This window comes from Xenopus tropicalis, chromosome 3 (genome assembly GCF_000004195.4).
Source record: "Xenopus tropicalis strain Nigerian chromosome 3, UCB_Xtro_10.0, whole genome shotgun sequence".
Lineage (NCBI taxonomy): Eukaryota > Metazoa > Chordata > Amphibia > Anura > Pipidae > Xenopus > Xenopus tropicalis.
Genome location: NC_030679.2, coordinates 110,984,062 through 110,999,441, shown reverse-complemented (window position 1 = coordinate 110,999,441; position 15,380 = coordinate 110,984,062).

Here is a 15,380-nt window from a genome sequence, read left to right as displayed (position 1 = left end):
GAGCTCTACAGATGATCCTATTACTTGACATTATGGGGCCCATTTATCAAAGTACGATTGCTTCCAAATGCAATAAAATCAGATATTTCTACGTTTTCATACTGTGCGTATTTTCGCCGATTTTTTCGCTAATTTGCACAACTTTTTCGCACTGTGTGTCAACTATCGCTGAGTACGATAGTTTTGGATTCATTCAAGCTTCGTTATCGTGACTTTCCTTGGGCCAGGTTGGAGCTGCAGAGTGCCATTGATTCCTATGGGAGGCTTTCCTTGGGCCAGGTTGGAGCTGCAGAGTGCCATTGAGCCCTATGGGAGACTTTCCTTGGGCCGGGTTGGAGCTGCAGAGTGCCATTGAGCCCTATGGGAGACTTTCCTTGGGCCAGGTTGGAGCTGCAGAGTGCCATTGAGCCCTATGGGAGGCTTTCCTTGGGCCGGGTTGGAGCTGCAGAGTGCCATTGAGCCCTATGGGAGACTTTCCTTGGGCCAGGTTGGAGCTGCAGAGTGCCATTTAGCCCTATGGGAGACTTTCCTTGGGCCGGGTTGGAGCTGCAGAGTGCCATTGAGCCCTATGGGAGACTTTCCTTGGGCCGGGTTGGAGCTGCAGAGTGCCATTGAGCCCTATGGGAGACTTTCCTTGGGCCGGGTTGGAGCTGCAGAGTGCCATTGAGCCCTATGGGAGACTTTCCTTGGGCCGGGTTGGAGCTGCAGAGTGCCATTGAGCCCTATGGGAGACTTTCCTTGGGCCGGGTTGGAGCTGCAGAGTGCCATTGAGCCCTATGGGAGACTTTCCTTGGGCCGGGTTGGAGCTGCAGAGTGCCATTGAGCCCTATGGGAGACTTTCCTTGGGCCAGGTTGGAGCTGCAGAGTGCCATTGAGCCCTATGGGAGACTTTCCTTGGGCCAGGTTGGAGCTGCAGAGTGCCATTGAGCCCTATGGGAGACTTTCCTTGGGCCAGGTTGGAGCTGCAGAGTGCCATTGAGCCCTATGGGAGACTTTCCTTGGGCCAGGTTGGAGCTGCAGAGTGCCATTGAGTCCTATGGGAGGCTTCCAAAATCATGCACAGAAGGATCAAAGTCAGAAAGGTTTTTCCACCGTTTACGATCGTTCGGATGCGAAAACTTTGTGACTTTCGGATTGTCAATACGATACTATCGTGTCTAATACGATTTTTTTCGTAAGCATTTTTGGGACATTTGTGATCATCAGAAATTATTGTATCTATCCGAACTTTACCCATTTTGGGATTCATATGCCATGAAGATGTTACTTCATTGCAGTATGTGCTCCTACCGTAACTCCTTAAACTACAGTTATTTAGGATTCCACATTCCATTCAAATCCTTATAGCAGCATACACTGTTTATGTACAGGTGGCATTAAGGGAATTTTAAAATAATGTATATAGTTGGATTGATGGTATACTGTTGCTAATTACTTCTTTAGAACATTTCTTTGCTGCAGAGGAACATCTCAATCTACAGGTTTAAAGGAGAACTAAAGCTTAATTAACATATTTTACATTATGTTTTGGGCTTCTGTACCGGCCCAAGGCAACCACAGCCCTTTAGCAGGGAAGATCTGTGCCCCAAAGATGCCCCCAGTAGCTCCACATCTTTTTTTTCTGCTGATTCCCTGCACATGCTCTGTGCTGCTGTTACTGAGCTAGGGACCCACTTACAATATATTGTATATATAGAATATAAGTGTCACAATTAGTGATGACGTTTTGTAAAACGACAGAAAAATTAGCAAAACGGCTAAAAATTTGCAAAATGCGTTTGTCCCACTACTTTTTTGTCATGCGCAACTTTTTTTACTTGACTACACCTATTTTGACGTGACTAAGACTTTTTTTGACACGCAACAAATATTTTTGCACCAAATTTTCACAGAAGTTTAGCGAAACAATTCACCAATGCCGAAATTCAGAAATTTGCTATGAATCCATGCCTGGTGAAAAAATTTCTCATTGCTCATCACTAGTCACAATATAAGGCTGATTAGTAAACAACCCAGATTATAAGAGCATAACAGCTCAGAAACTAGTCCAAATCCAAATCATCAGAAATTAATAATCAGCCCTGAAGCATCAGCTTCTATGACAGACAATCCTTATTTTCTGCTTGATAATTTACAGTGATGCCTAGGACTGTTTTCTCAGCGCACTGAGCGTGTGGGTGTTGCTGACACTTCTAACAAAATTCCAGCACACCAAAATCAGTACAAATGATCATATTTTAATATATTATCAAGGGTCAATGCATAAAGCTGTAGTCCACCAATATTAGGGTTGTAAACATATTGCAATATTACTTAATAAAATATTCCTTTTTTTCTCCAAGGCCATTAAAATCAAGAATATTCCTCCAATTAGAATCCCAACTTATATGTGAAAAGCTCAAATTTAAACAGTGTATTAACCTGTGTATGTAGTATAAGTTTTGGTAAGCACAATTCTTATTTGTGACTTCTCTTGCATCTATTAATAAAGGGGAAATTTACCAAAGTTTGAATTTAATTTTTAACCATGATTCAACTTTCTGGAGGTTTATTAAGCGCAAACAAATTTGAAAGGCTACAATATCAAAATCTGGCATCTAAAAATTAGGTGAGTTCATGTAGAAGTCCATTGGAGATATCCTAGCAAAATGTAAGTGATTTTTTTCAAATTGAGTTTTTAAAATTTTTTTGAAAGTTGGTAGAAAACGCAATTTTGCTAAAATCGAGTTTTTTTCAAGTTTTTAATGGAATACATTTTTAATCGATCAAGTGAGATTCAAGTTTTTCACTAAATTATCACATATTTGAGTATTCGGGTTTCTTCTTTCTTCAAAATATACTTGAAAATTCACAAACTCGATTTATGATTAATATATTTGTACGTTTTTTTTTTTAGATTTACTGTGGATTTCAAACAGTTTTATGGACAGATTCCTCTCTAATAAAATGTTTCAAAAGAGAAACAGCATTTAGTATAGCAAGAACGTTTGTACTGTGAGCACAATAAGTTATGGCCCTTGCTTTGTTTTATATAAAAAGAAAATCAAATCAAAGTGAAACTTGTATTCTAAAAATAATATATTTTCCTTGTCCAGAAATATAACTTTTTTTATGGAGTTCATAGTTTGCATTTGTTATTGTTTTTTATCCATTGTAGTGCTTTAAACTAAGGTAACTGTTACAGGGTGCTAGAAATTCTTACCTTAGCAAGCTATTATTGCTATTACAGGTATGGGACCCATTATCTAGAATGCTCGGGACCTGGGGTTTTCCATATAAGGGATCTTTCTTTAATTTGGATCTCCATACCTTAAGTCTGCTAAAAGATTATTTAAACATTAAATAAACCCAACAGAAGGATTAATTATATTTTAGTTGGGACCAAGTACAAGGCACTGTTTTATTATTTAAGAGAAAGAGGAAAGCATTTTAAAAAATTAGAATTATTTGCTTATAATGGAGTCTATGGGAGATGGCCTTTCCATAATTTGGAACTTTCTGGATAATGGGTTTCCAGATAACAGATCCCATACCTGTACTATTTTATATTTAGCTATTTTTTCTTGAGCAATTTTGAGATAAAGTCAGATTTTTTTACTTCTAGATAATTTCACGATTTATGAATGTGTTTTCGCCAGAACTCGATTTTTTTCTGTTATTGTTCCCCCCAAAATTTGAGTTTTTCAAAAATAACTCTCATAATTTATTTGTTAATTAATTTATTAATGTTTAGTTAACTTTTTTTGTAAAAAAAATTTGGCAGGTTTGATCTGTTGAGTACCATTGAGCCCTTACCCACGAACGGGTCGAATGGAGTCCGATTGCGTTTTTTTCGTAATGATCGGTACTTTGCGATTTTTTCGTATGTTTTGCGATTTTTTCGGATTCTTTACGAATTTTTCGGATCCAATACGATTTTTGCGTAAAAACGCGAGTTTTCCTATCCGTTACGAAAGTTGCGTAAAAAGTTGCGCATTTTGCGTAGCGTTAAAACTTACGCGAAAAGTTGCGCATTTTTCGTTTTAACGCTACGCAAAATGCGCAACTTTTTACGCAACTTTCGTAATGGATACGAAAAACTCGCGTTTTTACGCAAAAATCGTATTGGATCCGAAAAATTCGTACAGAATCCGAAAAAATCGCAAAACATACAAAAAAGTCGCAAAATATTCGTTTTCAAGTCGGAACTTTTCCAATTCGGGTCGGATTCGTGGGTTAGTAAATCAGCCCCTTAGAATGGTAGAGGAATAGCTCAAGGGGAACTTAATCCCCTCATTGTTTTCAGTTTCACCCAGTTTCAAGTGAAACTTAAACACATTATTGTTTTCCAAGGGTGCCAATGCTCCTAAAATGGCTGCTGGAGCAATTCCTGTTTGGGAAAAATAAAGAGGATTCGTGTAAACATCCTTTTAAGCAATAATTTTTCTATATTTAACAATGCTTTCAACTCGAAAAATTCAAGCATTATCGTGACATTTTATAAATACAGCAATGATCGGGTTTAATTAAAATTTATACCATGTTGCATTTATACGACTTTCAAGGCTAGAAAAAAATGAATTGTAGTAAATGTGCCCCTATATGTTTCAGTCACACACTAGCAGCAAGTTTAAATACCAGAATGTAGAACAAAATATGTTCATCTATTGTACACACACCAGATCAATTTTAAATTTGCATTGAAAATTGAAAACAGTGTATATAAATTCTAGGACAGGGCTGAACTGTGTCGCTTATACAACTGAGTATTTCTAAACAGCTACTGCAGCAACAGAATGCGTACACAGAAAATAAATGAATCACAGCACCTTTTTTCCTTTGTCTTACAAATCTGATGAACGGAAACTACTGAGCCACTACACCTCAATAAACATAAAAAGGCAGTGTAACCTAGAGACAATAGCACTTTTATTCATATGGCTGGAGGTTTGCACTGGCTGTTTTATCTGTCACAAAATCTTTATAACAGATGGATGCAATTCACTCTGCACTGTTGTTATGGATGCATATGACATTTTCATTTGCAATAATTATCTTCTAGTGTCTTTGCCTGCATCTGTTTTATTACGTAAATAGAAATTAGATGGAAATAAAATGATTTAGATAAAGCTAATATCAGAGAGCCCAATATGAGTCGAAGGGGTAGTTCACTGTAAAAGCATTTAGTAAGATGTTGACAATAGTGTTCTAAAAAAAATCTACTGTTTTTATTATCTGTTTCTATTTTCTGAGATTTGTGAAGTGATTTAACCCTTTAAGGACCAGCAGAATTTCACAATTTAGTTGCTTGAAATGCCAGACATTTTTTTTTTTTAACATTTTGTGCTCTTTCAACTTAGGGGCATTTCCTGGGGAGGTAGTTTACTTTAGGTAGGAAAACTATACATTGTTTTTTTCGGGAGAACCTGTGCTTTCTAAATCTACATGAATCTTTGTGTATTTACACTTCTGGAACAGGATTTAGAGCTCTAAATAACACTTAGGGGCTGATTTACTTACCCACGAACGGGTCGAATGGAGTCCGATTGCGTTTTTTTCGTAATGATCGGTATTTTGCGATTTTTTCGTATGTTTTGCGATTTTTTCGGATTCTTTACGAATTTTTCGTTACCGATACGATTGCGTAAAAAGTTGCGCATTTTTCGTAGCGTTAAAACTTACGCGAAAAGTTGCGCTTTTTTCGTGTAAGTTTTAACGCTACGAAAAATGCGCAACTTTTTACGCAACTTTCGTAATGGATACGAAAAACTCGCGTTTTTACGCAAAAATCGTATTGGTAACGAAAAATTCGTAAAGAATCCGAAAAAATCGCAAAACATACGAAAAAGTCGCAAAATGTTCGTTTTCAAGTCGGAACTTTTCCAATTCGGGTCGGATTCGTGGGTTAGTAAATCAGCCCCTAAATATGCTATTTTTCATGCTATTGGGATTATTACTGGAAAAATATTTTAATTTATGGACAAAAATTTAACTGATTCAGAAAGCCTCATGTCTCCACAAAGTGTAATACCTGATGTTTTACAGTCGCTCAATATAAAGTTCTACTCCAATTGACTCTTCTTATTGCAGAATTGTCTATAACATGGTTTAAGATTCAATCCCCAAATATTCTGCACAAGGTGTGAAACTTGAAAATTTAAATCTAGAAGAGAGGGATGCTGAAACATTCACACTGCTGCCCTGTGTCTCTCCTCCAGCAGCTTCTCTCCATTCAGAAAGACCCTCTTCCTCTTATAAACTCTTGAGAGATTTTTGTAAACTATGGGGCCGATTTACTAATCCACGAACGGATCGAAAGCGTCCGAATGCGTTTTTTTCATAATGATCAGAATTTTGCGATTTTTTTTGTCATCCTCGTGACTTTTTCGTAGCTGTTACGACTAGCGTGAATTGTGCCGACTTTTTCGTAGCCGGTGTGAAAAAATTGGAAAGGTTTGCGCGCCATTTACTACTAAAAGTCGCGACAATTCGCGCAAGTCGTAACGGCTACGAAAAAGTCGCGACAATTCACAAAAAAGTTGCGATGGTGACGAAAAAATTGCAAAAAATACGAAAAAGTCTCAAAATGTTCGTTTCCAATCCGATTTTTTCCCATTCGGGATTCGGATTCGTGGATTAGTAAAACAGCCCCTATGAATTCAAAGCATAATAATAATGACATAGTTATGCTTAGTATTTATGCAGCACAAATATCTATTCCACCTGGTACTCACCTTTTGCATTGGGCTGCAATACTACAAACCCATGCAACATATTAGCTGGACACCCACATAAAAGAGGATACTGAGCAGTTAGCAATGTTTTTATAGCAGTTTACTTATTCTCAGCCCTAGTGCTTGATTGTGTTAACTGTCTCTGACATAAAGCCTCTCAATGTTATATGCCCTCTCTGGATTTTAATATCACTCACTCTAGTTCAAAATAAACTACACCAACAGGGCCAGCATCACAACAACTCACTGTACAACAGTGTATCTGCTCCTCACATGTATGCTTTCATCTTGTAGCTTTCTCAGCGTTCGGAAAATCACAGTTCTTTTTAAGCATGTTTGACTGCAGACAGTATTCTTCTATAACCATTCTGACATGCCTTGCCTTCTGAACTGTAGTTCAAAAAAGAAGAAATGCAGAATTTTACACCACATTGTCAGACTACTCAAATCCATTTCGGTTGCTGGTTGACAGTCAAAGAAATCTGTTCAAAGGAGGCAAGAGCCTTACTTAATAAAATATAGAATCATTCTTTAATCTTGGTCCATGAAGAGAACTAATGTGCTTCATTATTTAAGGCAAAATCGTTTTCTTATGCCATAAAATACATGTATTGCTCACTTTATTTTTTTATAAGTACAACTTAATTATTATGTTTATACAAATACAAGAAGTAGTTATTATTTTCTGTTCCTCTTGGAAAACTATTTACTGTAGCATACAGTATCAGATAGATTAATAGCATGGTAAGGTATCATTTTCAGCATATCTGTGTATGGTATTGTTATCATATAACAGCAACTTATTTTTGCATAACGATATGAGGTATACCTTTTATTAAGGACAGTCATAAAATAGGCATTAAGTTTCTAATAAGTTTCGGATTAATCCAATATAAGTGTAATGCTATTACACTGCAAAAGGTCTCTCTCTAAAGGCCACTTACAGGGAGCTTTTTCAGTGCATTGTGGCTCATATATTTCCATCTGTTGATAAATGCTTATCCTCCGAGAGAAGTAACACATAGCAACCAATCAGTAGGTAGCTACTGGTCACCTGTTTAAAAGCAAACATCGTATTGGTTGCTAGGGGTTACTGCTCCTGGGCAAACTTAGTGCCTTTCATTATACAGTATGGGGCGATAGAGAGCTAAAATAAAACATAACTTTTATTCCCATTAGTTAAAATCTCATGTTACCAAATATGAGAGTAAAACCTAATCATTGGGGAACTCACATATAACCTGGGAATTAATTGCTATTACTGAATTAATGTACCATGTGCATATTAAAACACCTCATTAGGGAAAAGCAAATTTTTTTGCCTAATTCAGATTTATGGCAAAATTTGTGTTTTTGCAAATGGCAACTTTTTAAGAATCTGCTCTAAAATTTCGCCATGCAATTTGTTTTGGCAGAAAACATGATTAGAGCAGGAAAAAAAACTCCCATTGACTCCAATGCATTTAGGATGAGAAAAAAAAGCATGGTTTCAGAATTTTTTTTTAGCAAAGTAAAATGGCACATTGTTATTGTTCGCTCCAGCCAAAAACCAATTGCACAGATATCACAAAGAAGGCTAGGTAATCTGTGACTATGAGACATTTGCACCCCCATTGAACTTAAACCCATCCTCCTGCCACCTCCTTGAAGGTGGTGGTAGCTCCAGGGATCCCCTGCCTCAATAGGCACAGCTGTGCTCAGTTTGGTACAGGAGGCAGGAAGGACTAACTGAAGCCATTAGCAACTATATAGTGTAAGGAGTGCCTTTTGATGCCTTATGATAAATGGGATTTTTAATGCAACTGACTGCTAGAAAGTTTGCGTGACCGCAGCTGTGCTAAAGAATACTTGGGGGATGGAAATTAGACATTATGGTTCCCCAGATGACTTTGCATGTGTTGCTATAAGCAGTATAGTTCTCTATTCCATACTGTAAGAGTGGAATCCTTTGATCTCAGATTGAATTAACAACCTAAATGAATACACCAGAAACATGTATGACATGTATACATTAACGGCACTCAGATTTTATTAACCACTAGTGATGGGCGAAAAGTTTCGCCAGGCATGGATTCGCGGCGAATTTCCGCGTTTCGCCATTGGCGGATTGTTTCGCGAAACGGATGAAAAATTTTGCCGCGGAAAAATTCGCTGCACGTCCAAAAATTGTCGCCTGCGTCAAAAAAGAATAGTCGCGGGCGACAAAATAATAGCCGCGGGCGACGAAACAATAGCGCGCGACAAAATAATAGCCGCGGGCGACGAAACAAGAGCCGCGCGCGACGAAACAAGAGCCGCGCGCGACGAAACAATAGCCGTGCGACAAAATAATAGCTGCGGGCGACGAAATAATAGCCGCGCGACAAAACAATAGCCGCGGGCGACGAAACAAGAGCCACGCGCGACGAAATAGCCGCGGGCGACGAAAAAAGAGCCGCGCGACAAAACAATAGCCGCGGGCGACGAAACAATAGCCGCGCGACAAAATAATAGCCGCGGGCGACAATTTTTTTTGTTGCACGACATTTTCGCTGTTTCGCGAATTTTTCGCCGTTTCGATGATCTTTTCAAAGATTCGCGAATTTTTCGACGAAGCGAAACGGAACAGATTCGCTCATCACTATTAACCACTTCTGTGATTCTATATTATCTATAAGATATTTCATAATCACATTCATATTTCAGAATTTAATGCGGGGCTAACGCTTTTATTTTAGTCTGAAGTCATTTAGGCAATAGCACACGCCTTACGATTGCAATATTTGAAAACTAACCCCATTAACCTTTAATTATGATGGAGCGAAACCTCGAGGCAGCAAACTCGTTGACTTTTCCATTCCCTGCTAAACTGCTGTTCATAAGGTCACTGTGCCTTATACCCACTATGTTATTAAAGAACACTCTGCATGTTGCGTTACTTTATGAAGTCACTGACTTTAAGTTTTGGCCTAAAAAAAAAAAACACATCTTATAAGATAAGTGATTTTGGTAGAAAAGCCCAATGTGATTACTTACGCACTTATGCAGTTTTACTCATGTTCTGTCTTATTCCATTTAATTTACAAAAAGAAGACAAGTCACTTTATTATGCAAGGAAAGAACAATATAAATTCATTTGATACACTTACTCTGACTTAGGTAATGAAAAATGTACTTAGCCAGCCCTGAACTTGGTGTTAAAAAGCATTTGTGCCTAAAGATCTTACGTCAGTGGAGTCAGATTTGTTTTTATTCATTTACATACTAACTTGATACCGAGTTAGGCGCTGGGTTGATTAGCTGGAGATCTATATAAAAACACTTGGGATCTGTTATCTAGAAAACCATTATCTCCCATAGACTCCAACTTTGATCAAATAATTTAAATAAAAAAAAAATGATTTCCCTTTTCTCTGTAAAAATAAAACAGTATCTTGTAGGGATGTAGTGAACCTAAAAAAAAAAGTTTGCGAACTTACGCCAAAACCTGCGAATATTCGCGAACTTTGTGAACCCCATAGACTTCAATGGGAAGGCGAACTTTAAAAACTAGAAAAGCCATTTCTGGCCAGAAAACTGATTTTAAAGTTGTTTAAAGGGTGCCACGACCTGGACAGTGGCATGCAGGAGGGGATCAAGGGCAAAAACTTCTCTGAAAAATACTTTGTTGGCACAGAGTTGCGCAAAAAACGCAAGCTATTCTAGCGAAAATACGCGGCTTTTTTGCTATGTCGCGCTAAACACCATGAAAACGGGATTTGCAGAAAAACGCCATGTGTGACTTGTGCGGCGTATTGTACAATACTTTGCGATGATAAAAGAACGTGGCGGAAAACGCGGCGCGAACCCAAACTCCGAACATACGCTGAAAGTTGGCGAACATACGAGTTCGCGAACACCCGATGTTCGCGCGAATTTGTTCGTCGGAGAACAGTTCGCTACATCTCTAGTATCTTGTACTTGATCTCAAGATACCATTAATCCTTACTGGAAGCAAAACAATCCTATTGGGTTTAATTAATGTTTAAATTATTTTAGGAGACAAAGGGGCAGATTTATCAAAATGTGAGTTTAGAGCTTAATACATAAAAACTCACCCACGTTCTATGAATGACACTGCCTGGAATTAGACAGCTTGTTATGTAAAAAGCCAGAGGACTGGTGATGAAAATATGTTGCCATTGTTTGTCACTCCCATGGTAGAAACATTTACCTCAAAGCTTTCCTGCTTGTATAGAGCTTAGAATTGCAGTTTTACATCCCAACAAGCCTTTGTCTCAGTGGTGGAATTCTTTTGGTCTTTACTTATGCTCTTAAAGTAATGCTCTCCTTATACAAATAGTAATGATGGATGAACGAACGAACAAAGATAAGGTCTTTCTTCAATAAAGACCATTAAAGAAAAACACAAGCTCTTAGATGTCACAAAAGTCTCACCCGTAGTATAGATGGGCCCAGGTGCTCATGCCCCAGACCTTCAGCTAGAGGGAGCCATCATGGATAAATCATAAACGAAAAAAAAGGCAGGCACTCCGGTGTTGTAAGTGAAGAATATTGCTTGTTCACGAGAGATTGAAGTAAAATCACAAAGCTTTTATTAAACTAACACATGATACAGAGAGCCTAACGCATTTCGTACCTCACAGTACTTAATCATAGGTGTTTCTTCGCTTGTTGCATTTCATGATTATAACACTATTTCCCCATTTTATGTAAATAATGCCAATATCCCTAAATGCTCCTACTCAAAGGCACCATAAATATAGATATTTTTACTGTACAGTGCCTTAACTTCCTTTGCTTTTGGTTAGAGTTTTAATTTCTCTTACTTTTTGGCATAATTCTGTTAAGATCTTTTATTGCAGTTATAAAAAAAAAAAATCGATGGCTCTTTTATGGTTAAAGCTATATTGCAAAATCCCAAACACTGAGCGCATTTCTGTTGTTTGCTTTTGACAAGAGAAGGGAGACTTGGGGGGGGGCATTTACACTTTTTGTAAAAACAATTTAATTTTTTTGTATTTTTTTGGCCCATAATTTTTTTTTTTACCAGGCAAAAAAAAAAAAATGTGATTTTGTGTTTTATCTGTGTTTCTTCTCATTCATGCTTTTTTTTTTTTTTTTTAAAGGCCATTTTAAAGGAGAAGGAAAGGTAAAAACTAAGTAAGCTTTATCAGATAGGTCTATGTAAATACAGCCATAAGCACTCACAGAAATGCTGCACTCCTCTATCAAAAGAAACACACAATTTCTTGTCTCCTTTTTTTTCTGTTCCAGAATCTGTGCAGCTCTCTCCTCTCTCCCCTCTCCTGCTCCCTCACCCCCTTAGGAATGTATGATCTGAGTCATACAGCAGGAAGCTTCCTTATAGTCTTACAAACTGCGCATGTACAGGGGTTTTGGTCTTGGTGCAGGAGTGAGGCATTATGGGAATTTTGTTTACAGAGCTCACCGTTTTTTTTTCTATGAAGCTTCTGATCATCTGAACAGGAGAAATATGGGAAGGCTTAAGGGCACTATTGAGACAACTGAAGGTATGCCTGCAGCTTGAGATTAACTCTTTATTAGCCTTTCCTTCTCCTTGAATAAATTAGTTGGTATTTGTAATTTTAGAGAAAATTAATTTGAAACTTTGAAAATGAGAATGTTGATAAATGGGCCTCATCAGTGCAGACTTATCAAAATTCAAGTTTGTGAAAAAAAATAACTGTGACAAAACGTATGTGACTTATATGAAAAAAACATGACAGAATATTCCAATGTGCATATTGTCTCAAAGCTGGTTAGAATAACAATGTTTCATTTATTTTCAAGGAAAACCCAAATGTTATAATAAACTGTGAAAATATATAAATAAAGTTGTTAGAGACAATTCCCATTTACTTCTATTAAACCTCGGCAGCTTTTACTTAGTGAGTTTTTTTCTTTTGGCAACTTTTCGGAGATTTTTCCTTTCATAAATACTGACTTAAGAATACTGTTCTTAAGTATATTTGCGTTCTTTGCCATGTTTTTTCACAAATCGTGAAAACAAAAGTTTTGATAAATTGGCCCCATAGTCACATATTGTAAGTGCCAGGAAACACACCTTTCCCTCAATGGTTTTAACAAGTTGGCACCACAATTCTGAAGCAAGAGGTATGAGATTTAAGGTTGGTATTAGAAACTTTAGAAACTTGCAGTGTTATTTGTAGTGAGAAAATAGAAATACATTGAAAAAAATATATATAGTTGCTGGTTGCAGGTCTACATAAACCTTAGTGCACATCTGTACTATGCAATGAACATCCCCCTTGGACCATATGGTTTATAGCTGGTGCTGGTTATTCTTGCTTCAAAAAATACCATTTACACTTCCAGCACAGAGAGTTTTAATGGCCATTGTGTTCTCTCTAAACACTGTTACTTCATTTACTTCAGCATGAGATGAAATGCTGTGCTGCTCCAAGATACAGGAATATAATTCTCCTTGGGAAAAATGTCAAATGGAGCAGATGAAAATTTCACATACACTATCCTGGACCCACTCCAAATGCATTCATGGCTCCTACCATGTTCTCCCTTTGGGCCAGTACACGAACAACTTAACTTCAGCTAGCCTATTACAGTAACCTCCAAGCATTGCCCCAGAGATGTGTAATGAGAAAACATAGCAGCAATTGCATTAACATTTGTAATAAGTCATCAGAGAAGGTAAATCATTTAAATCATTTTCACATGATTTCACAACACATTAATTATTCCTGTTCTATAGATTATTCTTTTTTTATTTAGTACATAGTTCTGTGGTACAGTAAAACAAAGCAGGGTGTGAGTGAATGTCTTTTTATATCTATAAAGGATTGTGCTGGTAGTGTCCAGTGTGGATACGGGCAGTGCACAATCTATATATATATATATATATATATATACAGTATATATATATATGTATTTATATATATATATATATATATATATACAGTATATATATATATATATATATATATATATATATATTAGTTTAATGTAGATTAGATTAATTGAAAAGACCAGCAACACCAGGAACTTGTTATAATAAAAAAAAATAGGTTTATATGCTTATATAAATACAATTTTTTAAATGTATTTATTATATATATATATATATATCTTCATATGGCAAAAACTGGAGCACTCATGTGATATATAAATATGTTCAATTATTTATTGGTGGTTAACAACAACCTTTTAGTCCCAGCAAGAAGATCTTTCTCATCCCAAATGAACCTACAATCCCACAACCTAAAATACCCATATTTTCACAAATCTGCACTAGAATGTTGCCATGCATTTTCACACTGAAAAATAAAAGCCAAAAGAAAAAGCCCAATGACTCTAATGCATGTTGAGTGGGAAAAACACAAGAAGAAACACCCCCTTATTTCAAAGGATTTTGCAAATGTTTCCAAGGTTTTGCATAGTGAAGTAAAATGGCCCATTTTCACTCATTACTATACAACAACTATTGCTGTGGTGAAAGGCCTTCTTTATCAGTGATACACATTGAAAAGCATTCTGTTTATCAGGTCTGGAATTAAATTTTTCTGAACATGTGAATGCGGATAACTGTAGGCTGAGTTTCTTTAGATGGGTCACAGAATTTGGCATGATGTCATGATATCTAATAATTGTATAATTCCTTACAATGTACAACAAATTCAAATAACTCATATTTTTCCAAAAATATGGTGCAGGTATCTGTTATTTGGAAACCCATTATCCAGAAGGCCCATCTCCCATAGCCTCCATGTTAATCAAATAATTTAACATTTCAAAAATGATTTTATAAAAAATATTTAATATAAAAAAAATATATTTCATTAAATATTAAAACAGTACCTTGCACTTGATCCCAACTAAGATATAATTACGGACTCCTTATCTGGAAATCTCAAATTCCCAAGCATTCTGGATAACAGGTCCCATACCCATGCAAAATTTTACCCAATTACAGCTTCTAAGATCCTCTGAGGGAGTTTAGTTACAGAAGGATAATTAGATTTGCTCTTTGCTATAATACAAATTAGTCCCTTGAAGGGGCAAAAGCGGTAAAAGTACAAATTCAAGTTAACCTGCACTTCAGGTAAGCTTCACATTACTGATCCACTTTCTTTAAGTATCAACTTATATTTTTGGGAAGTAGCAGTCTTGTACCATGTTAGCCATAGATAAACCAGAAAATATAGAGTATTTAATCTTTTTTTATAATCGTTGCACACTGTTTGGATCCCCTAATATAAGTCTTCTACATCCATTTTTAGTATAGAAGAAACACAATACTTAAACGTATCTTTATACTTTATTTTGAGAAGAGACCTACATAAACTATGTCAGGATACATGTTTAATTACAACAATCAGTAGATGAAGCATTTAACATAACACTTAATATTATGATAGCATGGAGAAGAAGAAGACAACAGAGACATCATAAATGAATATTTACATCAATGCCTTTTTTTGTTTTGTTTTTATATATATTTGTATTTAGGTAAAAAAAACATCCTTTTTAACAAAAGTCAAGGAAAGTGTACACAATTTGTATGCAGCAATAAGCTATGTTCTTATGGTGGAACAAGATAACCTTTGGACTGACTGAAGAGCATACAGGAGTACCATTTCACAGAGGGAGAAAAGAGCAAACACATTGATGGCTTTGGTGATGTTACAC